Consider the following 27,342-nt stretch of genomic DNA (forward strand, 5'->3'; position numbering starts at 1 on the left):
AACAAAATAAACCAAAACAAGAAAAAGAAATGAAGGAAACACAGACAAGGCAGGAAGTAAAAGGAAAAAAGATGGTTAATATCATCACAGATGTAAGTGAGGCCATTGAATCTATGAAATAGGAAAAAAGTGTTACAGGAAAAGACATATTTAAAAAAAAAAAAGAACTCTAAACATTTTCCAGAAAGATGAAAGACAGGGGTTTTTGACACAACCACAAATATTCATCAGGGTTTGTGCTTATGAATTGGTGACTGATGGTTTGTCTTATTTTTACACAAATATGATTTATATTATGTTTATTTACATCTCATATTATGCCACAAAGTCTGCCACACAAATAACTCATACAAATATTTTGTAAAATGATATTTATAGATGGGTATCAAATAAACAAAGAAAGTCAGTACAAAGGAAAATTAAAAAATACTTTGTAAGTCAACAGAGAGGTTATATAGTTTAACTTCAAACTTCAGTTCAGTTCAGTTCAGTCATTCACTTGTGTCTGACTCTTTGCGACCCCGTGAATCACAGCACGCCAGGCCTCCCTGTCCATCGCCAACTCCCAGAGTTCACTCAAATTCATGTGCATCAAGTCAGTGATGCCATCTAGCCATCTCATCCTCTGTCGTCCCCTTCTCCTCCTGCCCTCAATCCCTCCGAGCATCAGGGTCTTTTCCAATAAGTCAGTTCTTCACATGAGGTAGCCAAAATATTGGAGTTTCAGCTTCAGCATCAGTCCTTCCAATGAACACCCAGGACTGATCTCCTTTAGGATGGACTGGTTGGACCTCCTTGCAGTCCAAGGGACTCTCAAGAGTCTTCTCCAGTACCACAGTTCAAAAGCATCAATTCTTTGTCACAGCTTTCTTCACAGTCCAACTCTCACATCCATACATGACCACTGGAAAAACCATAGCCTTGACTAGATGCACCTTTGTTGGCAAAGTAATATCTCTGTTTTTGAATATGCTATCTAGGTTGGTCATAACTGTCGTTCCAAGGAGTAAGCGTCTTTTAATTTCATGGCTGCAATCACCATCTGCAGTGATTTTGGAGCCCCCAAAATAAAGTCTGACACTGTTTCCACTGTTTCCCCATCTATTTCCCAGAAAGTGATGGGACCAGATGCCATGATCTTCGTTTTCTGAATGTTGAGCTTTAAGCCAACTTTTTCACTCTCCTCTTCACTTTCATCAAGAGGCTTTTGAGTTCCTTTTCACTTTCTGCCATAAGGGTGGTTTTATCAGCATATCTAGGTTATTGATATTTCTCCTGGCAATCTTGATTCCAGTTTGTGCTTCTTCCAGACCAGCATTTCTCATGATGTACTCTGCATAGAAGTTAAATAAGCAGGATGACAATATACAACCTTGATGTACTCCTTTTCCTATTTGGAACCAGTCTATTGTTCCATGTCCAGTTCTAACTGTTGCTTCCTGACCTTCAAACTTACTTCAGTAAATTTATTAAAAATGAATGAAAGGGCAGTGATATAAACCATCCTTGCTTCTGAAAACACAGTGACAGAGTTTCCCTTCTATTCCTTCTTATTATATTTACTTAGAAAAATATCAGAAAACAAAGCTTCCATAGTTTTTTGATTGGCTTAGGACTGAACAATATAAAAATTTCTGGGGCATTTAAGATCTGCCTTACTTTATACTCTCATGCAGGTTTTTAGGTCAGCTACCCCGATACCAAGACGTTTCCTTCAAATTAATGTTGGAACACTGCTCTTACAAATCGCTCTTAAAGGGGTTGTGATACATGTATTCCTCCATTTGTCTGATGCTTTTATTAGATGAGAGTCATCTACTACTAACCTTAGGCATTCTCCAGGAGCCAGTGAATTTGAAAAAGACTGCTCTTAAGGATTGATTTTATTAATAATGAACCTAAGCTCTGTACTTCAGTAATACTTTTCATGTAAGAGTCTTGAAATACTTTGCAATTTAAATGAATTAAATCTTCTAAGATCCTTTGAGCTAGAGAAGACTTGTTTTTGAAACAGAAAAATCTAAAGAAGAGAGATACAGAATTAGTTTTACATTTTTAAAGTAAAAAAAAAAAAAAATCACCTTTCCCTGACCATCCCCTCACTTAGTTGTCGAGTAAAGCTACAAAGGTGAGGAGATGACCCCTCCCTGTTCTCTGGACCCAGCCCTGCTCCAGCCCCTCAGCTTCCCAGACTCGTGGGCAGTTGGTGGTAAATTCTTCCAGAAGCTGTTTTACTGTCTACTTTTCAGGATTTAAAAAGAAAACATTATATATACAAGTTTTAAAAAAGCAAAATGCAGAGGGCAGAAGTGATGACAGATTTTTTTGGCAATTATGCCTTAAAGAAAAATTTAGAATTTGTCAGTTTTACTGTGGGTTGGCTGTTGATGTTTCATCAGGACAACCATTTCTTTGCTGAGTTCAGGTCATGAGGAAGAGCCATGCCACCAAAACAAAACACACAAAACAAAACTATAGAGTCATCTTTAACCTTTTATTCAAGGTCTCAGTTTTCCTTAACTTTGCACACAAGCTTCAGTGTTGTGTTGAATTGTGCCTGCTTTTTATATTTGGAGAGAGTGTGACTATTGAAATTGAAAACTTAAAAAAAAAAATCACCTTTCCTCCCTCTCCCTTGATTTTCTGAGTTATGCCCCCCTTGCTTTCTATACCCCTCCTCTCTTTTCCCATGTTCTTCCTTCCTCTGCTTTTTCCATTGTCTTTTTCTTTTCCTATTTTACCAACAGACTCATATTCTCAGACTTCCACCCAAACATGATGGGAATCTTTCTGTATGAATCCGAACAGAACACTGAATGAATGTGGGGTTGGGATTAGGAGAGGGGCTCCTTTTCCACATAACTTTGTCTACTCCATTTGGGAAGGTGCCTACATAATCCTTTTCTTCAGCTAAACTCCCTCTTCTTCCCACAGTCCCATTTTCTAGGGGAGAAAGCAGTGTCCCACTATGAGTTCTGGTTTCTCCTTTCTCCCCACTGTATCCTATTTGGATATGAAGCTCAGGCTAAGTGGCCCTCCCATTCTCAGTGATGGGAGAAAGAGGTCTGGCGATAACCAAACCTGATTTCACATCCTTCCAGGCACCTTACTCTGGTCTGTAAGCCTTGGGATTTGGCAGAGTACTCTATGACTATTTCTTAGTACCTTGGAATCAGAGTACCACTGCTTTTGGAAAACAGGTCACATCTTCAGGCTGAGCAGAAAGAATTCTCTTTCTAGTTCAGGGGTAGGCAAACTACAGAGGGCCAGATCTGGCTGAGGCCTTGTAATGGTTGGTCTTATGTCTCCCCTTGGAGGATGTTCTAGGGAAATTTACATTAAAATCAGTGGATGCTGAGTAAAGCAGACCACCCTCCACCATGTCAGTGGGTCACATATATTGTTCTGAATAGAACAAAAGGCAGGAGGGAAGTTCTGCAGCATATGGCCTTCAGGCTTGAGCTGCCCACTGGCTTTTTCCCCAGGGTCTTCAGCCTGACAACCCAAGGATCTGAATTTCAGTTTCAGCTCATCCCTGGGGCTCTGGCCTTCTGGTCTACTCTGCAGATTTTGGACTTGCCCCCCTCCGTTATTTCATTTGCTAATTCTTTAACATCGTTTTCTGTACATGGACACATCCTAGTGGTTCTTTTTCTCTGGAGAGTCTTGGATAATAAAGGCCTGGTTTTGTAAGTAGAATGATAATGGAAGATAGCTGCATCTATTTACCCATGTAGGGTCTATATAGCTGCTTTTTCACTATGATGGTGTAGTTTGAGAACTGAAACAGAGACACTGACCTACAGAATGGAAAATATTTACTCTCTGGCCCTTCACTGAGACAGTTTGCCAATCCTTGCTGTAGCTGGCACCCCATCTCTCTTCCCACTGCTGCTAAGTCACTTCAGTCGTGTCCGACTCTGCGACCCCATAGATGACAGCCCACCAGGCTCCCCTGTCCCTGGGATTCTCCAGGCAAGAACACTGGAGTGGGTTGCCATTTCCTTCTCCAATGCAGGAAAGTGAAAAGTGAAAGTGAAGTCTCTCAGTCGTGTCCAACTCTTAGCGACCCCATGGACTGCAGCCTACCAGGCTCCTCTGTCTATGGGATTTTCCAGGCAAGAGTACCGGAGTGGGGTGCCATTGCCTTCTCTGAATAAGAGAATACTATTCATTTTGCCTTAGTACTCAGGGTATGCCTGCCTCTATCTGAGCATTTAGAACATAAGCATATCCATCTCTGTGTCTCACACATGAGGGTGAGCTCCTAGAGGTCTGGGGCTGTCTTATTTATGTTTGTTTGGAATTTTGTTCAGAATCCAATAAATATCTTTTGAGGAAATAAATTACTAAAACAACAGTAGCTGACATTTGCTAATTAAGCTCCTGTGATGATGCCACTCTCTATGTTAAGCTATTTACATACATTAATCTTACTGAATTCAGACAACAGCTCCATAATTATCCCCATTCTGCACAGGTAGAAACTGAGACCAAAGGAGGGTGTGACTAGCCCACGATTATACAGCCAGGAAAGTGCAGATCTGGGATTTGAGTCCAGACAATCTGACTCCCAAGCCCAGACTCTGATCTACTCAACTCCCCCTCCCCACAATGAATAAACTGCAGCTCTGTGCCCACTTTAGACTTGTTGCCTCTGTGATATCTAAAAGCTATTATTTTAACAGAATCAATGTACAATCTACTTTCAAATTCAAGGTGCCTGATTAGTCTCATTAATATACATATTTTGAAAACAGCCAATCTGTTAGCTTTCATCTTTATAAAAAAAGCATACACACAAACTATAGTAAAAACATTTTCAAAAGGAAATCAAAAACATCCACTTTGATGCCATTGCTAGGATCCCCTTTTTTAATATGCAGCACAGTGCCCAAGCCCTGTGCTCTGAGGACCGCCCGTGTCTATCAGCCATAGCTGATGATCACAGGTACCTCATGACTGGAAAAGACCCAACGACAATACAAATGATCACAAGCCTCATTTCTTTTCTTTCTGCTTTATGACACCATGGTGCTGCAAACAAAGCATGCAAAAAATTTATTTACTTTTTGGTTCAGGTATTCCCACGTTATATTCATTTGATTTCAGTACATCAGAAAAATCTTCTGATCACTGGACTCATAAGACATGGGAAAAGCATTTATAGCACCACGTGAGCCAGCTGATGGTCCTAAAATTTCTGGGGGATGCCCTTACAGTAATAAGGAATTACCAGATCACATAAAAGCACTTATGCCAATACACAAAAAAGATTATAAAATAGGATAGTTTCTTTATGTGGGCCTTAGTCTGCTGTGTTATTGTTGTGGGAGGAACAGACATTGGGTAGACGACTCGGGGAATGCACATAACCTTCTTGGAGACTATGTAATACTGTCTCTAATGCTAATTCCCACACATTTTTAGGGCAGGCTCTTAAAAGGCTGGTAGCAGCAACAGAATGATTTGTAAGTCCTGGTGCAGAAATAGCAGTAGTAACTAGGTACTGCTGGGGATTCTAGCAATTATCTATGATAGTCTCTTTACATAAATTTCCTACAATCTAAGAAGAAAGGAATCTCTAATTCAAGGACATTCTCTCTTCCATTATATGAATGCCAAGTTGAGATTCAATGACTGATATTTCTCAGACCACAAAGCTTATAAATGGAGGAAATGGGACATGAACTTGATTCTGTTTGTTTCCTAAGCTTGTCCTCATTTCACTATTCACAGAAAGGAAGGAATCAACCAGCTCTGTTTCCCAGAAACAGAGGGCATTGTCAGATTGACAAGTGAATATGTTTGATGCCTCATGGTAATCTCTTTCCAATGCTTAAAGGTTTTGAAGGGATTAAAAAAAAACCAAAAACTGTCTAGTCCTCTATATACCCCCAAATATCCTAAAAGCAACAGGTTACTGCATTTCCAGAGTCAAGGACTTATCTTCTAACTTTTTCTTCTAGTGATAGTTTATAGCTCAGATAAGGAGAAATTGTTTTCGGCTCAGGCAGTCTAAAGAAAGTACGTGACCCCATGGGCTGCAGCCTACCAGGCTCCTCTGTCCATGGGATTTTCCCGGCAAGAGTACTGGAGTGGGGTGCCATTGCCTTCTCCGAAAGAAAGTACCAAAGATATCCAATTTAGAGGTATAATTTGAACAGCTATAGAGGAGATAGGGGGGGAAAAAAAAACAACAACCAACTCATGGAATGGTAGCAAGAAAAGTTGATAGTCCCAGTTTCTTTACTTACTGTATACCTCTGGAAATTTTCTGAGCATCTGTATACTTCAGTTTTAAATTTCTATGTTGTAAAATGAAAATGAAAATAATAATATTGGCTCATAAGATGATTAATAAGTGAGTTGTGATAGTATAATTTGATAGTAAAGTTTAATACAAATGTTAGATACAGCTTTTTTAATTTCAACACCATTTTCTTAAAATAACATTTGTGTTATGGGTAGGCATGAAACTGTCATGGAGACCAAAGAAAGCAGAGGTAACAAAGAAAGCATTGCTGTAGAATAAAATAAGATTCTACTCATTTCATTAACAACTTAAATAATATAATTAATTTGTTTTCCCATAAAACAAATTGAGGTGGCAAATTTCACATCTCACCAGGAAAATATCACTAACTTCCTAGGTCTCATACAGTGTCATAATGTTTAGTACTTTATACCAGAGTTTCCAGCTCCTTTCTAAAGAAATATATATTCTTTAAAGACTGTTTTAAGAAAACACCTCAAATGTAAATAGCGTTTTAGCTTTGTTTCTTTTCAATACTCCATTCTGGCATTTTTTGATGGAAAGTTCTACAAGATAATCTTTTTAAGTTGAAAAAAGATATTCCCAAAGAAAGCAAAGCTTTCTCTAGTAAAAACTTTAAGACAGGAAACTATTGCTTTCCTAGGTAAGTTTTAGGGAGAACTAAAGCACACATTCATTTGGAACTTGGACATTTATATATATATATGCTTTATCTCAGATAGAATGTACTTGTGAGCTGGCCTTGATCTCAGTTCAGCCTTGATCTACTAATTCTTAAATCCAGAGTCTCTCAGAATTTTAAGATGTACTGCTTAGTGGATTTATAGGCTACACCATTCTTTCTTTCATCTGAAATTAAACTCCCTCCACAGTATCTGACCCATCATTGGCCAATTTACACTGAAACTCATCCAGAGATAGGACACTGGTATAAACATGTATACGTTCATTCATAATGGACTCATCCTTTGCCACATATCTAACATTAATGTGAGACTATAGGAGAAGGCAATGGCACCCCACTCCAGTACGCTTGCCTGGAAAATCCCATGGACGGAGGAGCCTGGTAGGCTGCAGTCCATGGGGTCTCTAAGTCGGACATGACTGAGCAACTTCACTTTCAACTTTCACTTTCATGCATTGGAGAAGGAAATGGCAACCCACTCCAGTGTTCTTGCCTGGAGAATCCCAGGGACGGGGGAGCCTGGTGGGCTATGATCTATGGGGTGGCACAGAGTCAGACACGACTGAAGAGACTTAGCAGCAGCAGCAGCATAGGAATACAAAACAAGGAGAAAATATGTTCTTTGAACAGGGTCACTTGGCTTCTCTTTCCATGTAAACAATGAAAAATGGCTCAAAGACTTCCTTCAGTTTCATGTGATTTGAAATTCACATCAATACAATTCAAATATTAGGGGTGATCTTATTATTTCTTTCTAATTCAGCATACAGTTAAACAACAGTGGCCTTCTATCTGAATCATGCTTTAAGCTACTGCATGCGTTATATTAAGTACATGTTTCATCAGACATGCTGATTTTATCTGAATAACTACAAAGTCTTCTATCCTTTCTTCAGCTATACTTAAAGAAACTGTCAACACCAATGTGGTTGATCAGTGTAGCAATATTGTCTCGTGGTTTCCCCTGTTCTCACTGATATGCGCTGACCTCACTCACCAAGAGGTTTGCACATCATCAATATAAGATTTGGGGGCCCTCAATCTGTGCCTTTCCTTCCCTGCCACATCTCTCACTGCAGTTTAACCCTCTCTCAATTGTAAGTCTCATACATTGTACTGCATCTTCCAGTTCTTCCCGGCCACGAAGTATTCCCTTCTTACCACCTACTTCATGGTTTCTGACCTTTATTCTCTCTTGCCCACCATCCTGGGAAGTGATTGTCTTCCCACACTTTTATGGAACCCAGCTATCCATCTCAAATAGCCTTCTTCTCACTGTGGCCACCCACACTATCAAAGCTGAAGACCACTTGCCTCCCAGAAATCAAGCCCACATTTAGCCCCCAAGGGGAGGGCTTCTGGCTCTGTTGTCAGTAATATCTTGCCCAGCACTTAAATCAGGCTTCAGGCACATCATTTCCTATCTTCAATAATTACCTTTTTATCTTTGATAATTCACACATAATCCTCTCCCTGGAAAAAGTATTCACTTGAACTGCCCCTGCCCTTTAAAACTACTCAGATTTTCTCCATTTTACACTCTCCTTTTTACACATGAGTTTGATTCCTGCTGTCCTAGCAAGGCAGTTCTCTGAAATCTCCTTAGGAATACAGTGGCCACTCTCAGCGTTCATTCTTCACTTGCTTCTGGTGTGCATTTTAAAGAGCTAACTATCCTTACTGAAGTGTTCCATTGAATTTTAAAAAATGGCATTTTTTTCTGTTTTTCAGTCTTCCACTTCCATCATTTGTGTTGCTTCAGTACCAAACAGAAACATTCATATGATTATAGAAATAACCACCATGTATTCAGTTTTTAGGATCTGAATTACATTTTACACATAAGCATGAATTCATTTAGTCTACACATGACTTTAAGAGTGTAATACTATTTCCATTTACAGGTGATAGAATTAAGTTTCAAAGGGGTTATATGATTTGCTTAACATCTACCTTAAGGCTTGAGTGTATATTCTCTCTTCTACTTCTACTCTCTTCCTAGTCATTCCCATATAGTGTTAAGTACAATTTATACACTGATGAAAAACAAATTATTATCACTAGACCAGATCTGTGTTAAAGACAAAACGTACATACCATTTGCCCACTTGACATTTCTGTTTCATTTCTCAAAGGATCTTAACTTTATAATACTAAATTCTTTATTCTTTTCCTCTGTCTCATCTTTTCTTTTTTCACACATAGGAATGCAAACTTGTTTCTTCCTCTATTTTCTCTCTAAGCAAATGACACCACTATTTGTCCATTTGTCTGCTCAAGCCAACAGCCTAGAAACCATCTTGATTTTTTAATTTTCCTTCATTTCTCTAACTCCAATAATTATCCAGTTCTATTAATTCGTTCTTCACACTAACTCCCTTAACTGTCCATTCTGCACCATCTCTCATGCCTTCATGTTAACAAAAGTGTCAGTCTCTCAGTCGTGTCTGACTTTGTGTGACCCCGTGAACTGTAAGTTCACCAGGCTCCTCTGTCCATGGAATTCTCCAGGCAAGAATACTGGAGTGGGTTCCCATTTCCTAATTTCTCATTTAAACTGCTGGGATGAATTTTCAACTGATCCACTCATTTCCTTTCTTATATTTCCCCCTCTTTTCTCTACACAAAAGCAGAATGAGGCTTTTCAAGTACAATGGCTCGTCACTTCTTTGGTTACAGTCTCCAAATGGTTTCCATCTGGATAACCACATGACATAGCTTCAGTGTCCAATCTCTCTTTTCCATTCCTCCTTGCCTTACCGGGATAGAGATGTTTCACTTTTTAAGTTCTTGTTGTATTTTAAGCACTCCCTGGTCTCTGGGTGCACACAGGTGCTTCTTCTCTCACTTCAACCTCCCAACCCCAGAGCTCTCTGAGTGGAAGTTCTCAGTTTAGATATTGCATCCTAACTGAGAAAATTTTCCCAGTGTTACTATCTAAGGTAACCATTGGTCTCTATCACTAATTTTCTCTCATACCATCCTCTTTGCTTCTTTCCTAAGATGTTACAGTTTATAGCTATATTTTACTTGCTTTTTATCTTATATTAGATTGTAAATTGCATGAAAGCTGGTGCTATGTCTGTATTTTGTTCACTTCTCTATGTAGAGCTTTCAGCCTGAAGCAGAGCACATGTATGAGTTGTCTAGGAATTTAGTAATGAAGTACCACAAACTGGGTGACTTCAATACCAGAAACTTATTGTCTCACAGATCTGGAGGCAAAAAGTCTAAGATCAAGGTATTGGCAGGGTTGGTTCCTTCTGAGGATTATGAGGAAGGATCTATTCTATGCCTTTCCCCTAACTGGTTTTCTAGAAATCTGGCATTTTTTGGCTTGTGGAAACATCACCCTGATCTTGCCTTCATCTGCACATGGCATTCTCTCTATGCCCATATATCTGTGTTCAAATGATCTCTTTTTTATAAAGATACCAGTCATAATTGATCAGAGGCCATTTTAATGATTTCATCTTAATTTAACTAATTACATCTGCAATGACCCTATTTCCAAATCAGGTCACATTTTGAGGTATTAGGAGTTATAAAGAAAAGGGAAAGTGTAAGTTGTTCAATCATGTCCGACTCTTTGTAACTTCAGGGACTGTGACCCCCACCAGGCTCCTCAGTCCATGGAATTCTCCAGGCAAGAATACTGGAGTGGGTTGCCATTCCCTTCTCCACAGGATCTTCTCAAACCAGGGAGCAAACCTGGGTTTCCTGCCTTGCAGGCGGATTCTTAGCTGTCTAAGCCACTAAGGGAAGCCCCCCGTAGTTAGACTATCAACATATAAATTTTGCTGGTGGTGGATACAGTTCAACACATAACTGCACATGAAGGTGTTTGATAAATATTGAAAGCTAGGAAGTGATGAAAGTAGCATTTGAAACCATGTCTGTCCATCAAACTTCAAGACAATCTTTTAATCCCTGATCTGTACAGGTCATCTTTTTCCTCTTCTGATGATTTTGCATCTTGGGCATGAATTCTCAGACTTCATCCATGTCAAACAGAATTGGAATATAGTACCAAAACCATGATTCCTTGATCTGCCTGGAACCCAGAATCAAAGGTTTCCTCTAAATAATCCAGTAGTTCATATGCTTTATGTATCGTATAGGTTACAACCATTGTAAAAAACAATGATAATGTGTACTATGTAAAATCTTGATTTCTAAAGCTGCAGAGAGTTATAAACAATGAAATTATTATTTGACACTGTTTTCAATGATAGGGAGATGAATGTAACAGCTTTAAGATGGCTGGGCTGCTTCTGTGCCTGAGAGAAGCCTTCTGCATAGATTGACCTCTGCCAGATTGTTCATGTTTAAAGAGCTCACATGGACAGCTGACCAATTTTCACATACACTTGCTTTAATTGCAAAAATTCAGGATTGAGGGGCAAGTATTCCAGATTCCTCTCTTAATCCAGGTTTTCTAGAAAACAAATCCTGTGGCAAAAGCTTCTGTACTACTATTTGTTGCAGAATCAGATCTCAGAGAAGCCAAAATGAGGGGAAAAGGAGCAAGGGAAGGAAGGAGGAGAAAGAAAGAAAAGAGGGACATCGGTGAGGCATCTGGACTATCGTCAGACAGGAGTAAGAGAAGACTGCATCTCAGGGGAGGCTCTCCAAGAGAAGAGTGTGAGACATATTTTTTTAAGGCTCGCTCCCTGACCCCTCTCTCCCTTCCAACAAAGTTCACCCAATGTAGCATTAGCTTTCCTGCACGTGTGCTTTGTGTCACCTGGTCTCTCCACGTAGCTACCTCTAGAGGTCCAGTCTAGTGAGTGAGCTGACATGGTTTCAGCTCTTAGCCAGCACTACCTAGAGCTCAATAGTTTATAACGGTGAGGTTAACAATCATAGAGAGTTGGACCTAGAACCAAGGGAAAAGGACAAGCTGCTGCTTCTCAAGAACTGTGCAGGGTCTGAGATTTTACCCAGTTAATCAGTTATCTGCCTCCTGGATGTTGGCAGAAGACATGAGACTGGTGGGCAGTGATAACATTAACTGGAGTGCCAGCATCTGTGCATTTTCTCAGACCCAGTTCCCACTGGGTGACTTGAACAAGGTCAAGTTGCCCTTGATATGTGGTAGGTTGTCCCTTAGAAGAATAACTCAGAGCTTAGGGAACTCACAGGCAGTAAGCTTGCCTGACCTTTGCCCTGGAGAAGATACATTCTTACTTATGATAGACACTACTAAGCAAATCAAATCCCAGAAGAATTCGCAGTAGAGGTAACAAATGAACTCAAGGGATTAGATCCAGTTAACAGTGGGCCTGAAAAACTATGGACAGAGGTCTGTAATATTGTATAGGAGGTGGCAAACAAAACCATCCCAAATTACAAAGCAAGAAGGCAGAGTGGTTATCTGGCCTTAAAGATAGTGGAAGAATGAAGAGAAGTGAAAAGCAAGGGAGAAAGAGAAAGATACATCCAATTAAATGCAGAGTTTCAAAGAATAGCTAGAAGAAACAACTAGGCCTTCTTCAATCAACAGTGTTTAATAATAGAAGAAAACAACAAAAGGGGAAAAACTAGAGATCTCTTCAGGAAAACTAGAAACATCAAAGGCGCGTTCTACCCAAAGATGGGCACAATAAAGGATAAACATGGTACAGACCTAATATATAGCGACGAGATCAAGAAGAGATGGAAAGGATACAGGGAAGAAGTGTATAAAAAAGGTCTTAATGAACCGGATTACTACGATGGTATGGTTAGTCACCCAGAGCCAGACATTCTGGAGTACAAAGTCAAGTGGGCCTTAAGATGCACTGTTAGTAATAAAGCTAGTGGATGTGAAGAAATTCCACCAGAACTATTCAGATCCCTAAAGGGTGATGCCATTACGGTTTTGCATTCATTATGTCAGCAAATCTGGAAGATGTAGCAGTGGCCACAGGGCTGGAAAGGTCAATCCACATCCCAGTTCCTAAGAAGGGTAGTACCAAAGAATGTGCTAACCATTGGATGAGTGCTAACCATTGCACTCATCTCCCATGCTAGTAGGGTCATGCTTAAAATCTTGCATGCTAGGCTTCAGCATTATGCGAATCAAGAAATTCCAGATGTCCAAGATGGGTTTAGAAAAGGAAGAGGATCTAGAGATCCAACTGACAACACTCATTGGATTATAGAAAAGCTAGGGAATTTCACTAGGGAAAGCTCTTAGAGAGCTGGGAGTACCAGATCATCTCATCTGTCTCCTGAGAAACCTCTGTGCAGGTCAAGAAGAAACAGTTAGAACCCTATATGGAACAACTGATTGGTTCAAGATCGAGAAAGGAGTATGACAGTCTTCTGTCACCCTGTTTGTTTAATCTATATGCTGAGCACATCATGAGAAATGCTGGGCTGGATAAGTTACAAGCTGGAATCAAGATAGCCAGGAGAAACATCAACAGGCTCAGATATGCAGATGATGCCACTCTAAAGGCAGAAAGCAAAGAGGAACTAAAGAGCCTCTTGATAAGGGTGAAGGAGGAAAGTGAAAAGAGTCGGCTTAATAGTAAATATTAAAAAAAACTAAGATCATGGCATCCGCCCCCATTACATCATGGCAAATAGAAGGAGAAAACATGGAAGTAGTGGCAGATTTCCTCTTCTTGGGCTCCAAAATCACTGTGGAAGGTGACTGGAGCCATGAAATCAGAAGGTAATTGCTTTTTGGCAGGAAGGCTATGACAAATCTAGACAGTGTGTTGAAAAGCAGAGACATCACTCTGCCGACAAAGGTCCATACAGTCAAGGCTATGTTCTTCCCAGTGGTCACATAGGGTTGGGAGAGCTGGACTGTAAAGAAGGCAGAACACCAAAGAATTGATTCATTCGAACTGTGGTGCTGGAGAAGACTCCTGAGAGTCCCTTGGACAGCAAGGGGATCAAACCAGTCAATCTTAAGGGAGATCAACCCTAAATATAAACTGGAAAGATTGATGCTGAAGCTGAAGCTCCAGTATTTTGGTCACCTGATGCAAAAGAGGACTCATTGGAAAAGTCTCTGATGCTGGGAAAGATTGAGGGCAGAAGAAGAAGAGGGCATCAGAGGATGAGATCGCTGGATGGCATCACCGATGCAATGAACATGAACTTAGACAAACTCCAGGAGACGGTGAGGGACAGGGAGGCCTGGTGTGCTGCAGTCCATGGGGTTGGAAACAGTAGGACATTACTGGGTTACTGAACAGTAACAACAAGCTTCTCTGACCTTTGGCCTGGAAAAGATATATTCTTACTTATAATAGACAGATGGTAAAGCATCTGCCCGCAATGTAGGAGAACAGGGTTCGATCCCTGGGTTGGGAAGATCCCGTGGAGAAGGAAATGGCAACCCACTCCAGTACTCTTGCCTGGAAAGTTCCATGGACTGGGGAGCCTGATAGGCTACAGTTCATGGGTTCACAAAGGGTCGGACACTACTGAGTGACTTCACTTTCACTAAGCAAACCAGCCTTTTGTTCTGAAGGAAGATACTGTCTTCATCTCTGGAACAAAGGTAGTCAGTGTCTCTGCTCACAAGACTTGCCAAGTTGTAAGAGACCCACAGATGAAAATCTTATGATACTGTTCAACCAGAAGCCAAGGGAAATGTGAATCTGGGGTAGCTTATAAACTGAGCCTAGTACATCTTCCTCTTTTCATATATTTACTGTTTGCAAATATCATGGCAAATGACTAAAATATGTGAAAAAAAAAAAAAAAGAATCTTCTACACCCAGTTTCCTTTTGCCTTTCCCCCAAGTAATTGTAGGTTGGTTAACACATTTTCTGAAGTTTTAATTCCCAACATAACTATGAAAATATCTTGCTTAGTTACTCTTTTTCTTAGCCTAATTTTTCTATTAGCATATTTAGGTAATCAGAGCTATAGAAATTCTGAGATAAATGCTACCTTCACTCTATAGCTCTAAAAACTGTGCCATCTGCATTTAAAAAGTGCTATATATGCATGTTATAGAGGAGAAGGGTGATGTGAGAAATGTAAGTAAACTGCAGGAGACAGCATACATATCTATAATTTGATTTATAACGAAGGACGTGAAAGCACCCTCATTCTATTTCATAGATTAGGAAAAGGAAAATCAGGAGCATTAAGAAGCTTAAATAAAGACAGAACCAATATTAACCCCTGATAATTAAATTATACTTAATTTTATGTTCAGTGCTTACAGCTCTCCTTTTAAAGGGTGTCTAACAAATACATAAGAAAAAAAAAAGACAATATAAAATAAACATTACAGGGCCTCTCCTTTTTTTTACTTTGGGACAGACCCTGACATCTAGATGAGGTTGAAGAGAAAAATTAATGCTTGGTTTTAATATCATGTACAAAATAATCTTTGAAGGCTTTCTCTGTGAATTCTGTATTGTCTTTAAGACCTGATCATTCTAAATGGCTCCTTGGAGTAATTCAATTTGAAGAGCTCCATGTTCTGTGATTTGCACCAAGATGCCTGCTTGTGTGTGTCTATTATAAATTTCCAGCTCCAACTAGCAATTTTTTCCTATAACAGATACACACTTCATTGAGTGGAACTCAACTATAAACATTTTATTGTCTGAGCGATTCATATGGACTGAGACATCTAGTGTTTAGAATTCTGAGTATTAAAGATGAGGAAAAGGAAAGAAAAAAGAGGACTAGCTGATGTCTGTTATGGTTTCCACCCCACCCCCCCCCCAAATCCACAATGCTAAAAAAGTATTCAGAAGTACAAAACTGTAATTTAAATCAATGGATTTTCTCCCAAATCATTAAAAAAAAAATCTGCTTCTTAAATTTACCAATATATCACCAGATTCAATTAACACAAAGAGAAGCCCAAGTGGTTTTGCAAAGGGTTAGATTTATGTAGCACTGTTCAGAAAGCAGACTGTGTTGCTATATTTCCACATTGAAAGCATGGAATACCTTTATCTTAATGAAATATAAACTGCACAAGTACAGAATTGCCATGCAAAAAAGATAGAGGCCTCAACCCATATCTTAAGCTGTGTCACTATTTCCCCAAAGCCCAAACCTTCTTCCTTTTCTCTGTGGTCACCTTAGAAATGCTAGGATTCATAACCTCTCCCACCAGCTCCCCTGGCTGCCAATGGAAAGAAGGAAGACAAATGATTTTAATTCTTATTTCTGCACTGTCTGCGGTCCAATGCCACTCTGCTGCCAGCTGGTCCTGCTGCAGCCCTGCTCATAGGAGCCTGGGTTCGTGCAAAATTTTCACACAGACATTACAGGGGTGAAGGAGGGAAGACCAGTGTGGAGAAGGTCTTGCTGCTCATGGAGTGAGATTAAGGTAGCACAGTAGGACAGCAAGCGTGGCACATACAGTTATACTTCTGAGTGTTGCACAGTCACAAGTGATAGAGGGGTGATGCCAGCCCAAGAGAGAGGCCTAATGTGTGCTGTGCTAAGTCACTTCAGTCATGCCTGCCTGTTTGCGACTTCATGGACTGGAGCCTTCCAGGCTCCTCTCTTCATGGGATTCTCCAGGAAAGAATACTGGAGTGGTTGCCATCTCCTTCTCCAGGGCATCTCCCCAACCTAGGGATCTAATCCGTGTCTCTTATGTCTCCTGCATTGGCAGGCGGGTCCTTTACCACTACTGTCATCTACAATCTCCCTAGGCCTAATGAAATGCAATATATAGGAGGCAACATACATACGCGAGCCTATTTAAAAACAAACCAGTATATAGACTAGTGGCATAGCTTGATGAAAGGACTGTTCTGGACTTGATTTTATTAATCACTTTTTCAAGCACTGCTAAGTTGCTTCAGTTGTGTCCGACTCTGTGCGACCCCATAGACGGCAGCCCACCAGGCTCCCCTGTCCCTGGGATTCTCCAGGCAAGAACACTGGAGTGGTCACCATTTCCTTCTTTCAAGCATTAGGAGAGTCAAATGCTAAGCTGTTTTGCTGGGAAAATGCAAATATAGTATCCCATGGGGACAGGTTAAAAGACACAAGGACAGCTATGGAAGGAGAGAAAAAAGTCAGTGTAGGAAATAGCAATAGCCAAGTGACTCTATTTTACCTGGATTCTGTCCCTGACTGTAATCTTACTATGGGAATTTGGCACGTCTTGGGAGTAGAACCAATTCTTCCTTCGTGGTGGCCCAGGACACAGATACACTCACAAACATATACTATGAGAATCAGGAAATATAAATGTTAGTGATTAAAGTGAGAGGTGGTTTATCCTGGAGAAAATGTAGGAAGGAGAAAAGTAAGAAAAGAAAAACAGGCAGCTACTCAGGAAGGAAGTCAGATGGTGACAAACTGGGGGTTTGGTGCGATTGCTACTGGTAAGAAAACACCATAGGTATCAGGACCCAGACAATTTCTTTCAGATGTATAAACATTTCCCTAAAGCAAACCTTTGAAGACTTGAAACATCAAACTGTCACAGCAGAGGGCAGCAGGGAGAAGTAGTGTTCTCAAACCCAGCTCAAAGCAGCACGTAAGAACAGCTTTTTGAAAGGTCTTTGCCAGAAACTTAGATGCACAAGGGGCATATTTCTGTGACCTCTGTAAATTCTTGAGAACAAGTATTTTCCAGGAGCTTAGAACCTACAGGTCCTTTTAGACCAGTTCAATAATAACTGAACTTGAACACCTGTCGATCTTCCGTTCATGCATCACACACATCAAAACTAACCAGGCACACAAAACATTGTATTCAAACCCAAGAAATACACATTGGCGGGGGGGGGGGGGGGGGGGGGGGGCGGGGAATCAGGCCTTGACCAAGAAATGCTGGTTCTAGGCAGTACAGCAGGGAAGTTTGCAAGAGTCCTCTGCATTCAGCCCAAAGATGTGAGAGACAGGGTGGAGGAAGGAAGACAAAGAGTGAGGAGGAAGAGGATGGATGAGCAGAAAAAGAGGAAGGGGCCGGGGCAGAGGAGAGAAAGATCTTGAACCGTTCTTCCTCCTTGGATGATTCAAATATTTACATTTTCCTTCTTTGTTCCTGCCCATGCCATTCCCTCTCCTGTCCTTTTCATTCATTTCCCTACATCCTTCCTGCCCCCACCACCCCTACTCCTGACAAACTGTTCAATCCTTTGATTTCAAATCTGTTGCTACCTCCTACACTAGTCCACCTGTGAGTTTATTTGTTTGTTTGTTTGTTTTTCATGCTCTGCAGGCTCCCTCCCACCCTCCCTCTCCATCTCTGCATCCTGAAGTAGAACATCCATGCAAGCACACCAGACACACAAACACACAGCTGTCCTGACTTTTCTCTGGCACTCTGCAATGACGGACACTCCAGACATTCAGCACAGCATGCCAAAATATTGAAGTAAAAATGAGAAGCTCTTCAACTGCATTGCTAATTATTTGTAAACAAGCTCTTTTCAAGGTAGAAATTCTGGCAATGATGTCTGGTGTAGGAGACGCTGGGAGTCTACTGTTGGAAGACAACAGAGATCCCCTTCAGATGCTAGGTGGCAGTATTAACTCACTAACAGGCACATACCTAAGACTTGCCAAGTCACACAGATAATTTAGCTTGAGTGAGACACACATAAAAGTGGAGAACTCATGGAGATGGGCTGAAGCCAGGAAAATAAGTTACCGTGACGGTCCATGGAGGAGTTCATAAACATGGAAAGCTGGGAGTCATTTCTTTAAAAAGGCTCAGCCAGAGACAGTTGATATTTTAAGAGCCTGCCTTGTGATTTCAGCATCAAGATTTCAAAGCCATACTGTCTTTAAAAACATAACACTGGTAGAGAGATTTCCCTAAATGTTTAATATTTTTGCTTCTCCATCTGAATTTTCCCATCTGAATAATAGTGATCAATATTTATAGCAACCAGAAAATATCTGAACATCAAACACTGCTCCGATGACGGGATTTCAGGAGCAGATTGTCTTTCTCTTTCTCCATGTGATCATTATTACCACAATATCTTCAGTCCCAATTACTCTTTCTCTCTCTTACATTCTAATTAATCACCTAGACCAGTGGATTCACTCATATAAACATTACTCAAGTCTACGCTCACCTCTCAATCCCCATTGATCCTGGTTTATTTAGATTTTTATAAACATTCCTTCCTTATAAAATTGTGGTAGACTTTTGATTGGACATTCTTCCTTTTGTGTATTCCCCACCATATACTAACCTAACCAAAGTTACAAGAGATCTCAAAAGCAAATACAGATCACTTAAAAGCACAGATATTCACATAATGTATTATCAAAAGCAGCATTCCAAGGATATTTTGTCCTCTTAACAGAGAGAGAAAATCTAATCTAGTCTTGCCCCAGCTTGCTTTTAACAGTAAAATTCACTTGTTTAGTTAATTTCAATCTAAATCTAGCCAGTCTTGGCCATCCACAAATCCTCTGTCACTTTCTATATCAATATTAGTTCGTCCTTTATTTCTTTTTCCATCCAGAAATAATGAACTCTAAGACAGACTTACTTTCTTTTTCCTTAATAAAATGCAATTCCATTCCTCACACCTTCTCTACTCCAAACATGCATCCTATTTTACTGCTGTATACTGAAACGTTTCTTTTATTATTTTATTAGCTTTAATTACCTGTTTAAATTAGAATCGTCAACTCTTAAAAACCTTAATTTTTAGTGAAAACTGAGACATGAGTTTCAGTAGGCTCCAGGAGTTGGTGATGGACAGGGAAGCCTGGCACGCTGCAATCCATGGGGTCACAGAGATTCAGACATGACTGAACAATTGAACTGAACTAAATTGAAGAAGTAATTATGAACCATGTTGATAGACTGGTGAACATAAATTCCAGAGATAATTTCTAAAACATTTGCTTTCTTATTGAGAGCATCTCAGGGTGGCACCATATTCATTTATAGTTCTAACTTTTTTTCTGTTTAGTAATTGATGTCTTAGAATCTCACTTTATTTGAGAATGACCCAGCTATTCAATAAACTTCCATCATTTAACTTAATTTAACACAGCTCTAAAATTTTATGTTACCAAATATTTGGAGAGATCACCCTCAAATAGACATTTCTAAAACACAATTATTCCTATAGAATTTACCTAAAAGCTGTAGTAACTGAGGTACCAACTTCACTGGGCAAATCACATGAGCCTTGAAACAAATAAACAAAAAACCTCACAAAATTCTTGGAATTATAAGTTTCTATCACCCTTTATTAGTCAAGAAAACTACTGGAAAATCTGGATTCAAGCGGAACAAAACTTATTAACATAGGAATGAATGTACTGTTCAGAATAATTATAATTTTATAAATTTGTGTTTAAAATATTCCTGGTTCTTTAATGGCCTTTTTTTCCCAGATTTAAAACAAACTTTTGTCTTAAAGTACCTACAACTTGATAAGATATGCTTTTGTGAACAAATAAGAAACATTTACTTTTTCTGTCTACCTGGTACTTTTAGAATTCAGAAACTGTCAGTGAGTATTCTTATTTTCATGCTGTTTATGATAGGACACAATTGGAAACATTGGCTATATGACTAAGACTTTGACTGAAATGATATTCCGCATAAAATCTGAAACTCTTTATAAACTGTGCCCACAAAGCAGTCTTAAAAAGAACTTAAATGGTCAATCACTTTTCTTATTGTACTTAAATAAATAATAAGGGAAAATTTTTATGCAAAAAGTTATTTTTACTATAATTCTTTTTGGTTAAAAAATAGAGCTAATTGTAGAGAGTAAAATTATGTTTACACTTTTGTAGATGTTAGATTTTAGTCTTTGGGGTTATTTTAATATAACTGTAAATTGAACTGGATCCTGAATTCTTCTAGTTTCCTCAAATATCGGCCTATAATTAACCAAACTAACATTTCCAATTTTGTTTTTTTTTTTCCCACCCTTCTGACTTGGAATCAGTAAGAACAGAAAGTGATTAAATCTCCTTAAAAGGGTCTGTACTAGGTCCTTCTCAGTACCCACATGGGAGTCAAACTTCAGGGACGTGGTGTGTATTTCAGAGCTGAAAAAAGTCCCACTTGACACCTGGTACTGCACAAGCACTGGAAACTTCTGAATCAAATTGCTGAGGAAAAAGTAACTGACATTGATGAAAACGACACCTACCCAAGACACTGGATCAAGACTTCCTACTTTAGTTATCCATGAAACTCTTTACTCTTTTCATTCTTTTCTTTACTCTGACATTGATCTCGATAGCTAATAACATCATCTGCATTTCCTGAGATACTCTTAAGGGGAGGGGGATAAACCTTTTAGAAAGTGATTTTCTACCAAAGATTTCAATCTATGAATAATTATCTAGATCAGATTTGCCCCCACTGGATTCTCACCAGCAGCACCCATCTTTCCAAGGCACTGAGGATGACTATTTCAAGATAGGAGATTCTCTTTTCAATGTGTAGAAAACAACACTGACCCTTGGCTCGACAGGGAAAATTCAGTAACTCTGGAGAAAGAATCTATTAACAGTGCCACCTTAGTGGGAATAACTTGTGCTTTGATGAAATTTGTCCTTGTCTGTGGTGATTATTATTCTCATTGGGACTATAAATGCCTAATGAGTGGCATATAATTGGACCATGCCTCTTAAGTTATTTAACTGTATCCCTAACTATTCTAGAAAAAAACCTACCAGGAAGCCTTTCATAATTCAGGGTTCACTGTTTTTGACAGAGCCCTATTACCCTGGTTAGGGGTAAATGCAAATGAAGTTATGATTAGGAACCTTTCCTTAACTCTTGGAAACAGTTCATTGCTAAGAAACCAGCTTCCCAAGAGCAAGCCTTAGACTTTCTGGCCAAAGTTTTGACAACAGAATAGCTCTTATTGATCTTATAACTGAGCAAGGAGGTGCCTGGGCTATGGCCACCACTGGTTACTACACTTAGATTGACACTTCTGGGGAAGCTGAAACTCAGTTATATGAGATCATTGAGTAAATGATTTGGCTTAAAAAGGTGACTTCTTTAAGGGGTCTTTCTTTGATTTGAATCTTTGGAACCATGACTCCTAAGTACACTCCAGAAATTGGGAATTAACCTGATTATAGCTATCATAATAATCTCCCTAGATTTATAATCCCAGAGATTATCATAACTCTCCTACATTCTCTCAAAAGCTTTAAATGCAAGTTTGCAGCCAATAACTTCCAAGCAAATGATGTCTCTCAGGCTGAAGTGTCACAAAAAGAATGAAGGAAAAAAAAATATGACACTGAAGTCATGTCCTGTAATATTACATGAGTCTGATCTCAATATCAACAAAGCTGTAGAGTGATAGTTGAGAGTGCTGCTAATGCCTTAAAGTATTACCACATCCCTCAGATAGACTGAGAGTCTGATCAAAAGGAGGAAATTGTTAAAGAGAAAAACCACAGGCCCAAAATGGTGTCACTTGTGCTAATGCCCATTATAACTAACTTAGATTTAATACCTAACCTAACTGCAGTTCCAACCTTCCCCAGAAATGTAATCATAATCAACCAGTTTAGAATGTCTCTGGTCAGAATCAATGAAGTAATATGTTACATTGGTCCTCCCTAGCCCTCACAGGAAGAAGAGGCAATTATATTAGAAAACTATTGCCATTCCCTCAATGCTCAAAAGAAGCCCTGGTCCAAAATAATTCTTTCTTTTCATTGTAAATAGCTCCCTTGCTCCATCCTTCTTCCTATAAAAACCTTTAATTTTGTATAACCACTCAGAGCACCCTTCTAGTAACTAGATGGGATGCTGCCTGATTCATGAATTGTCTCATAAAGCAAATTCAATCTTCAAATTTACTCATTTGAATTTTGGACACTTCTTACATCTAATTTTTGACACCTCTTATATATGAGAGTCCCTTGGACTGCAAGGAGATCCAACCAGTCCATCCTAAAGGAATTCAGTCCTGAATATTCATTGGAAGGACTGATGCTGAAGCTGAAACTCCAATACTCTGGCCACCTGATGCGAAGAACTGACTCATTGGAGACCCTGATGCTGGGAAAGATTGAAGGTGGGAGGAGAAGGGGGCAACAGAGGATGAGATGGTTGGATGTCATCACTGACTCAATGGACATGAGTTTGAGTAGACTCTGGGAGTTAGTGATGGACAAGGAGGCCTGGTGTGCTGCACTCCATGGGATCAGAGTCAGACACAACTGAGCAACTGAACTGACATCTGTATTTATATATTCATTCTGTTAGTTCTGATTCGATGGAAAGTGAAAGTGAAAGTGAAGTCACTCAGTTGTGTCTGACTCTTTGCGACCCCTTGGACTGTAGCCTACCAGGCTCCTCTGTCCATGGGATCCTCCAGGCAAGAATACTGGAGTGGGTTGCCATTTCCTTTTCCAGGGGATCTTCCTGACCCAGGGATTGAACCCAGGTCTCCCGCATTACAGGCAGATGCTTTAACCTCTGAGCCACCAGGGAAGCTGATTCAATGGAGATTCCTGACTAATACCAGAGAGGATGGTTATGTGCACTAAATGGTAACAAAAGAGTGGTAGAAAGAGGTTGGATTCTAGATATATTTTGAGGCAGAAAAAAAAAAGTTAATGTTTAGAGTGTAGGTAAGGGCTTCCCTCATAGCTCAGTCAGTTAAGAATCTGGGACTTCCCTGGTGGTCCAGTGGTTAAGACTGCACTTCCAATGTAGGGGGCCTGGGTTTGATCCCTGATCAGAGAACTAAGTTCCTACAGCCCTCATGGCATAGCGAAAAAATAAAAACAAGTAATATATTAAGTAGAATAATAAAATAATCTTTAAAAAAAGAAAGAAAGAATCTCGCGGCAATGCAGGAGACCAGGGTTTGATTCCTGGGTCGGGAAAATCCCCTGGAGAAGGAAATGGCAACCCACTCCAGTATTCTTGCCTGGAAAATCCCATGGACAGAGGAGCCTGGTGGGCTATAGTCCATGGGGTCACAAGGGCCAGATACGACTTAGCGACTAAACCACCATCAGAATGTGGGTATGAATGTGAATCAAAGAGACGAGTCAAGTTTGATTCAGAAATTTTGGGTGGAGCAACTGAAAGAATAAAGTTACCATTCTGTTGCTGTTCAGTCACTCAGTCATGTCCAAGTATTTGAGACCCCATGGACTGCAGCACGCCAGGCTTCCCTGTCCTCCCCGATCTTCTCTGGCACCCCCTTCACTTCTTGCCCTCAATCTTTCCCAGCATCCAGGTCTTTTCCAAGTTACCATTTACTGAGGTGGAAATATTGAGGAATAATGAGGCGATAAAGGGCTTGGTGTTGCAGATACTAAACTTAACATGCTACTGTCTGCTGCTCGGCACTGGAGTGGCAGCTGCATGGTGCTGGAGTGACTGTGAGGAGATACCCCACGTCCAAGGGCAGAGAAGTTCCAGCAAGATGGTAGGTGCTGGTGCAGCAGCTGAGCAGTACTGGAGCGACTTTGAGGAGATATCCAACATCCAAGGGCAAAGGAGAAGCCCTAGAAAGATGGTAGAAGGGGCAAAATTGCGTTTAGAATCATACCACCAGAAACACTCAGAGGGCTCAAACATACTTTGTATGTACCAGGACCCAGAGACCCCACAGAGATAGAACTGTATTTGGGTGTCTCCTGAGGAGGTACAGGTCAGCAGTGGACTACTCTGGGGGCAGGGGCTCTGGGTGCAGTAGACCTGGGTATGGCAGAAGCCTTCTTGGAGGAGGTCGCCATTAACCCACCATATAGCCACTAGAACTTACACAGGACTAGGTAAACAGACTCTTGGAGGGCACAAACAGAACCCTGTGCACACCAGGACCCAGGAGAAATGAGCAGTGACCCCACAAGAGACTGAACCAGACTTGCCTGTGAATGACCAGGAGTCTCTGGTGGAGGCGTGGGTCAGTGGTGGCCTGCTGCAGGGTTGGGAGCACTGAGTGTAGCAGTGCATGCATGGGACCTTTTGAAGGATGTCACCAATATCTTCATCACCTCCACCATAGTTTGGCCTCAGGTGATTCACAGGTAAAGTGTCTGCCTGCAATGCAGGAAACCTGGGTTCAATTCCTGGGTCGGGAAGATCCCATGGATAAGAAAATGAAGAGTACTCCAGTACTCTTGTCTAGAAAATTCCATGGACAGAGGAGCCTGGTGGGCTACAGTCCATGGGATCACAAAAAGTCAAACAGGACTGAACAACTTCACTCTCAAATAACAGGGAGGGAACACAGCCCCACCCTTCAACAGAAAATTGGATTAAAGATTTACTGATCATAGCCCCACCCATCAGAATAAGACCTACTTTCCCCCTCAGTGAGTCCATCCCAACAGGAAGCTTTCATAAGCCTCTTATCCTTCTCCATCAGAGGGCAGACAGACTGAACACCACAGTCACAGAAAACTAACCAATCTGATCACATGGACCACAGTCTTGTCTTAACTCAATGAAACTATGAGTCATGCTGTATAGGGCCACCCAAGATGGATGGGTCATGGAGATTTCTGCAAAACGTGGTCCTCTGGAGAAGGGAATGGCAAACCAGTTCAGTATCCTTGCCTTGAGAACCCCATGAACAGTATGAAAAGGCAAAAAGATAGGACACTGAAAGATGAACTCCCCAGGTTGGTAGGTGCCCAATATGCTACTGGAGATCAGTGGAGAACTAACTCCAGAAAGGATAAAGAGACAGAGCCAAAGCAAAACAACACCTAGTTGTGGATGTGACTAGTGATGGAAATAAACTACAATGCTGTAAGAGCAATATTGCATAGGAACCTGGAATGTTAGGTCCATGAATCAAGGCAAATTGGAAGTGGTCAAACAGGAGATGGCAAGAGTGAACATCGACATTTTAGGAATCAGTCAACTAAAATGGACTGGAATGGGTGAATTTAATTCTGATGACCATTATATCTATTACTGTGGGCAAGAATCCCTTAGAAGAAATGGAGTAGCCATCATAGTCAACAAAAGGGTCCAAAATGCAGTACTTGGATGCAATCTCAAAAATGACAGAATGATCTCTTTTTGTTTCCAAGGAAAACCATTCAATATCAGAGTAATCCAAGCCTATGCCCTGACCCATAATGCTGAAGATGCTGAAGTTGAACAGTTCTATGAAGACCTACAAGACCTTCTAGAACTAACACCCAAAAAAGACGTTCTTTTTATTTAGAGGACTGGAATGCAAAAATAGGAAGCCCAGAAATACCTGGAGGTAATGGGCAAATTTGGTCTTGGAGTCCAGAATGAAGCAGGGAAAAGACTAATAGAGTTTTGTCAGGAGAACACACTGGTCATTGCAAACACCCTCTTCCAACAACAGAAGAGAAGACTCTACACATGGACATCACCAGATGGCCAACACCAAAATCAGATTGATTATATTTGCAGCCAAAGATGGAGAAGCTCTATACAGTCAGCAAAAACAAGACCGGGAGCTGACTGGCTCAGATCATGAAGTCCTTATTGACAAATTCAGACTAAAATTGAAGAAAGTAGGGAAAATCACTAGACCATTCAGGTATGACCTAAATCAAATCCCTTACAATTATACAGTGGATGTGACAAATAGATTCAAGGGATTAGATCTGATAGACAGAATGCCTGATGAACTATGGACAGAGGTTCATGACATTGTACAGGAGGCAGCAATCAAGACCATCCCCAATAAAAAGAAATGCAAAAAAGCAAAATGGTTGTCTCAGGAGGCCAAATTGCCAACATCCTTTGGATCATCGAAAAAGCAAGAGTTCCAGAAAAACACCTACTTCTACTTTATTGACTTTGTGACCAAAGCCTTTGACTGTGTGGATCACAACAAACTGTGGAAAATTCTTCAAGAGATGGGAATACCAGGTCACCTGATTTGCCTTCTGAGAAATCTGTGTCCAGGTCAAGAAGCAACAGTTAGAACTGGACATCGAATAACAGACTTGTTCCAAATCTGGAAAGAAGTATGACAAAAATGTATCTTGTCACCCTGAAAATTTAACTTATATGCAGAGTACATATGAGAAATGCTGGGCTGGAGGAAGCACACACTGGGATCAAGATTGTTGGGAGAAATATCAATAACCTCAGATATGCAGATGATACCACCCTTATGGCAGAAAGCAAAGAGGAACTAAAGAGCCTATTGATGAAAGTAAAAGAGGAGAGTGAAAACCTTGGCTTAAAACTCAACATTCAGAAAACTAAGGTCATGGCATCTGGTCCCATTACTTCATGGCAAATAGATGGGGAACAGTGAGAGACTTTATTTTTGGGGGCTCAAAAATCACTGCAGATGGTGACTGCAGCCATGAAATTAAAAGACACTTACTCCTTGGAAGAAAAGTTATGACCAACCTAGACAGCATATTAAAAAGCAGAGACATCATTTTGCTAACAAAGATCCGTCTAGTCAAGGCTATGGTTTTTCCTGTAGTCATGTATGGATGTGAGAGTTGGACTATAAA

This window comes from Capricornis sumatraensis, chromosome 1, assembly GCF_032405125.1.
Source record: "Capricornis sumatraensis isolate serow.1 chromosome 1, serow.2, whole genome shotgun sequence".
Lineage (NCBI taxonomy): Eukaryota > Metazoa > Chordata > Mammalia > Artiodactyla > Bovidae > Capricornis > Capricornis sumatraensis.